Source organism: Ipomoea nil, unplaced genomic scaffold (genome assembly GCF_001879475.1).
Source record: "Ipomoea nil cultivar Tokyo-kokei standard unplaced genomic scaffold, Asagao_1.1 scaffold1043, whole genome shotgun sequence".
Classification (NCBI taxonomy): domain Eukaryota; kingdom Viridiplantae; phylum Streptophyta; class Magnoliopsida; order Solanales; family Convolvulaceae; genus Ipomoea; species Ipomoea nil.
Window position 1 is genome coordinate 9,368,868 of NW_017617471.1, and position 11,211 is coordinate 9,380,078.

At 30.9% G+C, this 11,211-nt stretch overlaps 1 protein-coding gene across 1 annotated transcript in view; it reads right to left on the minus strand.

Moving 5' to 3' along the window:
• Nucleotides 1-1,958: 1,958 nt before the first annotated feature.
• Nucleotides 1,959-11,211, minus strand: part of LOC109181376 (putative late blight resistance protein homolog R1B-12) — a 29,432-nt gene continuing 20,179 nt past the window's right edge. The window contains exon 6 of the mRNA XM_019331126.1: nt 1,959-2,155. The gene's annotated coding sequence lies outside the window, so the exon portion shown is untranslated. The remainder of the gene's footprint in view (nt 2,156-11,211) is intronic.

Here is an 11,211-nt window from a genome sequence, read left to right on the forward strand (position 1 = left end):
AACCCGGAACAAAAAATTTCTTTCCTAAGCAAGCGTGAAAATCCCGTAAAAAATGGATTGCACAGTTACAATCCCAGCCGTGCAGTGCTAATGTCTAACGGTGTAAATAAGACCACACAACCACACCTAACACTTTGTTCACACCTTATTTCCATAATATTTGTCATCTTTGATTATGGCAAAGATTCCAATTTAATTCTAACCAAAATTAACACATTAATACAATTACTTTTAAACCCCCCTATTTAAAATATGCCCTATTTACATTATATTCCTCATTCAATCTCATCCATCTATTACAACTTTATAAATAGATGGGATCTCATCTCACCATCTCATTTAATAAGGGGGTCTCATGGGATCTGCACCCTATATATATATATATATATATATATATATATATATATATATATATATATATATATATATATATATATATAAGGTATGGTCAGGCGCGCTTATTGGCGCACGTGCCCGTGTGAGTGACTGCTGTGTGCATAGCCCATGCTTCCCCTAATATTTCTCTTTCTTTGGGAAGAGAAATATCTCAACTCTTGCAGAACAATTATTTCTTGAAATAACCTCACCCCACACTTGTAAATATCCCCACCCAAAATATTTAATCTGACATTAACCCATTATTCTCCTTTACTATGGATGCTCTATGAGCATGTTGATTCAAGAAATAGGCCTAGAATGGAAAAGTATTCTTGAGAATAGACGTATTTCATTTTTTATACTATTTTTTTTTATTCTAAGGAACATTATTGTTCCTCTGAATGAGCTAGGAAAATAGTTATTATTAGACCCCTTGGCAGGGATGGAGCCAAATGGGGCGCAGGGGGGTCAGCTGCACCCCTCACCCCACCTCTACCCCATATATAATCTTTGTATGTATATATGTATATATAGTATAGGTTTTAGTATTAGTATAAAAAAACTAGTAAATATCAATAAGTATGGAGTTAGATTAGTTGGTAAGGCATGTGTTTGTTAATGGGAAAGGCCTTGGGTTTAAATCATTGCATTAACATATTTTTGAGTCTTTCTCCATGACTTCAACACGGTCACTTTTTTAATATTTAATACGTGTAATTTATAATGTGTTTTCGATGTATTTAATATGTGTAATATAATGTAATTTATAATTGTGCGAAAAATAAAACACATCGAAACTTTATGAACTCATAAAGTTTCGATGTGTTTTATTTTTCGCACATATCCAATAATATTTACAACTATATTTCTTAAGTAATGGTTATATATGTTTCGTTTTTACTGGAAAAAATTTCTGAATCTGTCCTACTTCTTTCGCCCCCCACTCAATCCAATTTCTAGCTCCGTCCCTGCCCCTTGGTATAACCTATACCTAAGTTCTTAGGAATAGACTAATTTTCTTATTTACTACTTTACCTTTAATTACACCTAAAATATGTTTAGACTTTTTTCTCCATAGATTCAAGCTTCTCAACAAGGTAACTTTCTTAGCTTTCTTGGAAACTTATCCAACATTGGGACCTTCAACTCTACTTTCTTAGAGTTTCCATGAAACTTCAAATTTTTTAGGCGTTTTAGCATTTGAATATTGTTTTTTTTTTTTTTTTTTTTTTTGAGAAGGCATTTGAATATTGTTAAACAAGCAAGCTTAGCTATTTTCTTTTTCTCTCGAGAAGTTTTGATAAATTTTCACAAACATTTAATTTTTGGAGTTTGAGGGTGTTGTTGAAGATTTCGCTTGTGCAACTTCCTAGTGATATGGTAGAAAGTGTGCGGATATCTGATTTTTCACAGCTAGGTTTGCCTGCTTTAATTTGGTAGGAAAGAGTAATTGCGTAGAGGTGTTGGTGTGAAAATTAATAGAAATGAACAACAAAATTGAATGTCTAAAACGTATATAATTGATTTCAGAGTCACAAGCAAATTCACACTGACATGACAAATAAAGCAGTACATCAAAGAAAAATGATAAATAAGTCTTACTCCTTGACTGTCATACCAAAATACCCTATGAAAGTCATGAGAAAGTAATCACAAATTGGAAATAGAAAAATAGTCTCCCAACAATATGAAATCACTAACTCGCACTTAAATTGGCTTTCAACATGAATGTGTGCCACTCAATGCTTGGGAATTCATCGAACATCGAACCACATGTCTGAGCAACCACAATAAGAAATTAAAGTTACTATAATTGTGGCAATCAAGCTTAATCCAATGAAAATTTAAGGGAAAATTGTAATTTATGTCCTTTATAATATGTCAATTATCAATGTTATTTCTGAATTGTTAGTGGTGTAATGTTGCCCCTCAATTTTTAAAACGGTACATATAGTGTCTTTCCATAGTGTAAATGTTGTCCCTTATTTTTCAAAACGGTACATATATTGCCCCTCCCATACAGTACGAGAGGGGCAATATATTATATATGTACTGTTTTGAAAATTGAGAGACAACGTTTACATCACTAATAATTCAATTGTGACATTGATAATTGGTATATTATGGAAGGGCATAAATTTCAATTTTTTCCAAAATAATAATAATAATAATAATAATAATAATAATAATAATAATAATAATAATAATAAAATGGTGGTTTTAGTCATTAATTATATTTAAATTGTAGGTTCAGTCCATAAATTATTGCTCTATACAACTTTTCTTCATTAATTATGTTGAAAGTGGTTGTTTCAATCCATTACTTATAAATTTTGTTAACATTAAAAATTTATTTTGATTTGCCAAATTATTAGAGGATAAATTAGTCATTTTGTAAAAAATTTCTATATATATATATATATATATATATATATATATATATATATATATATATATAGAATCGCACTCAGGTGCGAATGCTTCGCCCAGGCGCAAAATAGGAATGGATTCTGTTCGTCCACGTGTCCAGATCTAATGGATGAGAAACACTGATTTTTTTAAAAAAGGCGGTGGCATTTTCGTAAATAATTGAACATCGAAGTGCAAGTAAAATGTATTACAAGTGCATGTAAAATGTATTATCAGTGCAAGTAAAAATTTACACTGAGCATCAATACTTAGTTGCACCTATAGTTCTAAGTAGTTGCACACATAGTTATAAGTAATTGCACCTAGGTGTATGAATGTTTGCGAGTGGTTTTCAGGGGTATTACTACCCGCTGAACTCAGATCAATGAATGTTAACAAGGCAAAATTACATGCACTTATAGGTGAAAGTAGGTGCACCTATAGTTATAAGTAGTTGCACCAATAGTTATAAATAGTTGCACAAATAGTTATAAGCACACCCAGGTGCATGAATGTTTGCGGAAAGTGAATGCTAACAAGGCAAAATTACATGCACTTATAGGTGAAAGTAGGTGCACCTATAGTTATAAGTAGTTGCACCTATAGTTATAAATAGTTGCACATATAGTTATAAGCACACCCAGGTGCATGAATGTTTGCGGAAAGTGAATGCTAACAAGGCAAAATTACATGCACTTATAGGTGAAAGTAGGTGCACCTATAGTTATAAGTAGTTGCACCTATAGTTATAAATAGTTGCACATATAGTTATAAGCACACCCAGGTGCATGAATGTTTGCGGGAAAGTGAATGCTAACAAGGCAAAATTACATGCACTTATAAGTGAAAGTAGGTGCACTTGTAAGTGATTTTACTTGCACTTCGATGTTCAATTATTTACGAAAATGCCACCGTATTTTTTTTTAAAGTTATTAGATCTGGACACGTGTCGCGCGCTGATTCGTTCGCATTTCCCTCCTGAGCACTTATTCGCACCTGAGTGCATCCCTATATATATATATATATATATATAAGCTTTTCACATTCATGATTTTAAGTGAATGTTGAGTTTATTGTAATGTTGATTACACGATAATATCTTAATTAGTCTACAATTTAGGCATAATTAATGGACTAAAACCGTCATTTTTTCTCTTTTTTTAAAAAAGAAAATATTACGAAAACGAATCTTTAGTCTCTTTATATATTTTATTTTTTACACTTTGAGAAAATATATAATATAAATTTATACATTACACTCACATATCTTTATTATGTAAGAGCAATTGAGTCATTTTACTAATTATTTTCAATAACTTATTTTTCACTAATAAATAATATAATCAATATTTTAAATAATTTTTTTTTTCATAAAATTTAAATTCAATTCATTCTCAATTATTTTCAATACACTAAATCAGCTGCTAAATTGTTTATTAGGAACAACATAATTCTCAAAATTGTTATCGCATTGCAATTTTAATTATATATGTCACATTGCAAGTTTAATCTTTAAATTAGAGATTTTTTTTTAATTTTTTTTTTTTGCTTTCTAAAAATTATTCATTATGAGAAGGTCAAAACCAATTAAAAATCCAAAAATGATTTATACATGCATTAAACACTTAAGAACTAATTTTATTATATAATAATAGGAAAAATTCATATTATATTTTCGTGTAATCAACATTACAATAAACCCAACATTTACGTCAAATTATCAATATAAAAAGATTATTTTGTTATACTTGGAACATTTTTACATAATGACTAGTTTGTCCTATAATAATTTGACAAATTAAAATAAAATTTTAATTTTAACAAAATTTATAAGTAATGAATTGAAAGAGTCATTTTAATTTCAACATAATAATATATATATAAAAGTAAAATCCTCCTAGCAAGTTTTCCCCCCAAAACTTAGGGGCATTTATGTAATCTAATAATAATAGTATAATAATAATAATAATAATAATAATAATAATAATAATAATAATAATAATAATAATAAATAAATCATTATACTTTCCTTTTAAATTAGTATTTTCTACTTATAAATACAAATTTATAATTCCTAGCCTTCCCATCATTTCCTTCTCCACATCGGTAAGGCTTCTCCACCCCGTATCTTCTCCATCATTTCATTGACTTTTGTTAATCATCCTGTGATCTTCCACAGTTGAGGCTGATACGTGATTTGCACGGGTGAGGTTTTCATTATCTTAGTTTTTTTTTTTTTCTTTTTGGATTTTGTTTTGTTTTGTTTTGGAGTTTCCGATATTTAAATAAGAAAAGTGGTTTGTAATAAAAATGTTGATATATTCTTTTTTTTTTTTGTTTATTTTTTGTGGAGAAGATACAGATCTAGAAAGATTGATCAGGAAGCAATAGAGTTCGTTGCTCATCAAGTGGATAAAGTTTGGATAGGGACGGATGAAGTGTAGGCAATAAAAATCTATATCTATATATAGTTAAAAGTAAATCTTTCTAGCCAAATTTTCCCCCCAAAATTTAGAAGAAATTTCTATAATATCATTCATTATATATATATATATATATATATATATATATATATATATATATATATATATATATATATATATATATATATATATATAGGAAGAAGTACGTACTAGCACTTTTGTAATTTTACCAATATACAAATAAAGATGTAGGCAATGAGATATTGAGATTGAAGTACGTATTAGGAATTGAATAAAAAAATATTTTAATTTAGGTAATGGAGAGATTTTTAATTTTTTTTTACCAGAAGTTTATATGTTTTTCCTTATACAAATTTATAATTGTAAATTTATATTAATAATTTATTATTGTAAATTTATATTAATACAATGTAATAAAGTCAATAGCATTAATTCTTATAATTCAAACTAATTACTCAATTCAATAACATCAATTTAAACATATACGATGTACAAATTTATACTAAGGTAATTAATAAATTAAAACACAATATTACCGTGTACACAATATATTATATTAAATATTATAATTACAGTGTACAGTTTATTATTTTTTAAGCCGTGTAATTCAAACTAATTACTTAATTGCATAAAATCAACTATAACGGGTTACCATACATGTTACGTGTTCGTTTTTAGTAATTAATTAAATCAATTGAATCAAATTTATTTTAACATATACCATGTAATGATTTTTACTAAGATATATAATTGAATCAAACAGAATATTACCCCTTAGTTCAGATTAAGGTCATTTATTAATTAATATCAATATAATATATAAATTATTAAATATATAGATTTTAATTACTTTATAATATATAGATTAAATAAAACAAAATATTATTGTGTGCAAATTTTTATTAACGTAATTAATTAACAATTAATAAATTACTTTATAATATATAGATTATTAAATATGGTTAGATTTTTTGTAATATACTTATATTTTTACTAATTTAACTCTATATTGAGTTTATGTATGTGGTAAATGATCAAGGTGATTGGTAATTCTGATTTCTTCCCATTCTTAATTAATTAACCATATATAATTGTTATAATATATATATATATATTATAATTATCACCATATATTATTAAATATGGTAATCAGTAATCACCGTGTACATATTATTATATTTTAACATTTCACTTCATATAAATTACCGTGTATTGAAAGAAAACATGTTAGGAATATATATTATACTCACAATCATATATTATTAAATATGGTAATCACCATTTACATATTATTAGATCTTAGTAATTTTAGTAATTAAAAATTTCAAATCCTACAAAGAATCGTGAGTATTGTAATCGTTACCATACAAAGAAACCGAAATATATAAAAACATACAAAAACGAAATATATTAAAATATGATTATTATGATTATGATTCTAATTAGTTACCATACTAAAACATTCTCATTTGCTAACCATGTACAGACAATCGTAAATGATGTTGGATCATTTTGATCACACATTGAAAATGTTTGGAAAGATGAGCTCTTGAGCTCCTCTATATAATAGGAGCAATGCTCCTCTTACAAACATAATTGTTTGACCATCAATGTGGGCAAATAATGAGAAGTCCAAAGGCTCCTATTTTATTTTTGAGTACTATTGACCCGACAAATTATGCTGTGAAACTGTGTTTACCTTGCATGGTAGACACGTTTCCAAAATTGTTCATAATTATGAATATATATAGTTCTATAATTATGAACATAGTGTTGTGAACATAAATATGAACATATATGTATGTAATTATGAATATAGAGATTCAATAATTGTGAATATGAAGTTCAAAAATTATGAATATATAGCTTTATAATTATTAACATATAATTCAGTAATTATGAACATATAGTTATGTAATTGTGAATATAGAGTTCAATAATTATAAATATGAGATTCAAAGATTATGAATATTGTTATAAATATTATACTTATTATGGACATTATTATATAGTATTGTAACGTTTGTAACGGTTATGTAATTATCTCTCATTATTGCTTTTGTTAATTACCTTGTATGTATATATACTTCATACTTGTTGTATAGAGGAGAGATGAATAAATATGAGATTCCCCTTTTTCTCTCTATTCTATTTTTACTTTCTAACACGTTATCAGCCTTTGCTCTAAAATCTTTGTAATCAAGCGAGTGGTCCGATCGAAATCCTAGCAGTCCGCTGAACGACCAATTGTCGGCAATTATGGAATTGATAAAGGGGATGGCGCCGCTTCTTCGTTGCGATTACAGGTCGGTGTCAGATTGGCGATCGGCCGCGGCGATCGAGGGCGATCCGCAGACGCAATCAGCGTGTTCCTTCCCCCTCTCCCCGCGCTAGGGGTAGGCGATCCAGGTCAGACCAGATCGATCGCCGGTCGCGACAGAGGACGCGTAGTAGCCAACAACCGGGCTTTGCAGTCCGGTGACCAGGACGGCCTTCTCTCCGCGCTTCTGATCGGTTTTCTCTCCGCGGATTACCAGACCACCACGGCTGCCGGTCGCGCCCGAGGTGTCGTAGTCCATCGCTAGATCAGTTATGTCACGCCTGGCGATCGACCTCTGCAACCAGCGATCGGCCTTCGCAGTCCGGCGGCGGTGTTTCCTTCGCAGCAGCAGATGAGTTTCTTCTAGGCAATCGCGATCATTCCATGTTTTTCTGTCCGACTGGGCTGTTGCATGATGTCGCGGCTACTACCGTTGTAGTCGCCTTGCCTGGGGCTCAATCTACACATAGCCAATTCTTGAGTCGAAGTGAGACCACCGGAACCACTCGACAATTTAAGCAACACCAGCATTCATAAAAAATGCCACAAGGCAGTGGTTTAAGCCTTATCAGGTTATAATGAGTGACACCATAAACATTCAGAGGGATGCACAGATTCACCAGAATTCCAAAGCAGAAGATTTTGAGGACTAATATCGTCGGTGAACGGTATTTTTAATCCTTATTATTTAAAAGGGTAATGTGTTATATGTGTTTACACCTAGCTAATTGATGCATCAGTTTTTAAGCATAATTGAAGCTCTCTTTGTTGAATGACTCTTTGCATATATGCCCTCAATTCCAAGACTAACTGTTGCTCCAGTTGAATCTGAGTTGGAGTTTGATTATAGTATTTGGAGAATGAAACTTGAAGATGATTTGATCTTATTGCATGTTCCCGGGTTTTCTTTCTTAAAAGAAAAGAAAAAAAAAAACGCTCTGCTCTAATTGAACTAGTTGGCTGTATGTATAAGATATATGCGGTTTTGTTTTATTCTTGCAATGATAACTGACTGGCACAACTTTTACGAAGCATCACAATATTTGTTGTGCATTGATAACATTGAATTTGGTGAGGTGATAATTGCTTTGTGGTTGCCGTATATATTTCAATCTGCACAACGTTATGCAAGATTGCTCTTTGCTATTTCTATGATCATAGTCACCATGTTTTAAGCTCATGAGCAAGTTTTATATGAATTCTGAGAATATTCTATTTGACCATAATGTATGGCCTTATTAGTATACTCTTTAATTTGGGTTAACAAAGAGTTTATAGCATTCTGTTGAATTGCATGCCTATAAGTTGGTCGGTCGGCCTCATTCTAGAACTCAATGAAACTATGAATTTGGTATTAAGAGTGATTATAAATTATTTTCTATGGGGCTTTTAAAATGTTAATGGATTATTTGTTATAGGTCATAAAGATTAAGATTTATTAATATTCTGTGTTTAAATCTTAATGGGAGATAGCCCGGAAGGCACGTCAAAGCCACTGCTTATTATATGACTGTCCCTGAAGGATTATCTTGATTAACAAGTGATTATAGCCAAAATTCTAAACATAGCATTGCCCAGAAGGCAACAAGTCATAGCACAAATTAGAAATAACAGCACTAGGGCGGTTTCCCCAATATAAAATTGGCTTTGTATTGTTTTAAAAGTTAATTGATGGTGCTAATTTGCTATAGAAATTATTTCACATGAGTCTTGGGCATTAGAATGAATCGTAAATCGGAGTATTTAAACAAAATGATAGTGTCTAATTTTTTTTAATATAGTTTTACCCAGAAGGTAAATCAAGAGCACTAATTTTATCAGTCACCCGTTATCTTGCCTTAAGCCCTCGATAATAGATATTTGATCTAAAAGGATCTATAGACCCTAAGTGAATCCCTGAAGGATATTTGGTGTATGCGGGTCTCATTGTCAATGGTCGTATTGTACTCCAGTAGTAGTACATGACAAAATTATGCGGGACTCATGAATGAAGTTTGCAACTTCTATTTCTAATGCTATATGCTACTCTCCGAAAGTCAAAATTGACTCACATCATGCTGGTTTGCCTGAAGCAAACAAATTGTGAATATTTTTTTTTTACACATAGTAATCACTGCCTGAAAATTCTGACCGGCGCAGTTTTGAAAATTAAATTCGTGAAAAATAATTTTTGAACTCCTTTTGGCATGAATTTTTTTTTCTGGAGAACCTAGACTCGTGATATTTGATGTCTGTAAAAATATTTTGTTAAAAATATGCTTTGGTTATTCCAGAAAAATTTGTAAAGTTTTGGCAGTGTGCTGCCAATTATTTTTCTGCCTGGAGCAATGTTGTGAAAAATTTCAGAAAAAATACTTCTACACCTTGGATTGGCATGAAAATTTTCGTGTACGTTCTAGACCTGCTGAACTACATATCTGTAAAATTTTGGGTCAAAATGTGTTACCGTTTTTTCCCAGAAAATTCTGCAATCCAGGTCAAAATTCTGAAAATTTTCTGCCGTTTTCAGCTTGTATATCTTGCTATTTTGTGATGTTTTCATGCTTATATGAAACTATGAAATAAAATGAGAGCTTGCTTGGAAAAGTGCTATTTTTGACTCCCCGAAATAGGAATGAATGGGCCCGGCAGCGAACATGTGCTCATTATTCTTCGGCAAACGGTACTTCTCTCATTTTTCTAATTTATGAATTAATAAACAATATCTCTTGTCATGTCATGCCTTGTGTGTACCAAACATGATACTCTTTATTTAATGGATGTGCATGACTCAATTAAGAGTTTGGTGTCCAAGACATAAGGGACAATTATATCACATGTTATTGCATGCTTCTCTTTAATTGACAACTTTTCGCATATAATCTCTTGATTAGGCTCATATAAGAGCTTTTGTTATTTCTTGTTGGCAATTAATTATTTGCTATAGGCCATAGCTATTGAGATTCATCACCCAACTTATAAGTGTGGCAATATCATGAATTCTCAATATGGTTAGGTTGCACCTGTCGTTGCTAAACCTTAGCTTGCATGTGATAACAATTAAAGGCTATGACATGTTTATAGTGCTAGTTTCTGCTATAGAAACTCTTTGACATGAGATTTGGGCATATGATATTTAACTTTATAGCCCGCATTTTTCTATATTTATTTGCCCAGAAGGTACATTAAGGACTTTAATTCTATGAGTCACTCTTTAGTATGAAACTTGACAATAAATTCTTGACCAAAAATGGTCCACCTATCCCATCAATCCCTGAAGGATTGCTATGACGTTACTATGAGTCAAGTTCCTTTTACCCAAGTCTAACTCAATGCATATCACAAATCAATCCCTCAAGGATTGCTATACCCCCCCTTTTCACCTAGTACGTGGTTTCAGAAGTAACATTTCCTTATCTGCGTTATTTTATTTGCGCAGTCTATTTTATATCACCACCACAACGTACCTCTAAAAGGGCTATCAAAGAAACCATCGTCTATTGATTAAATACCGAAAGCCCATGATAGGGGATCAATACATATAATTGGGTACGTTGACTGCATTGCTAATGAAGATTGTTTCTCGGCATTAGGGGGAGATAATATACTACTCCGTAGTTTTTTTTGGAATGCCAAGAAATTTCATAAGAATAAAAACATCTTCATTATTTAAATCCATGT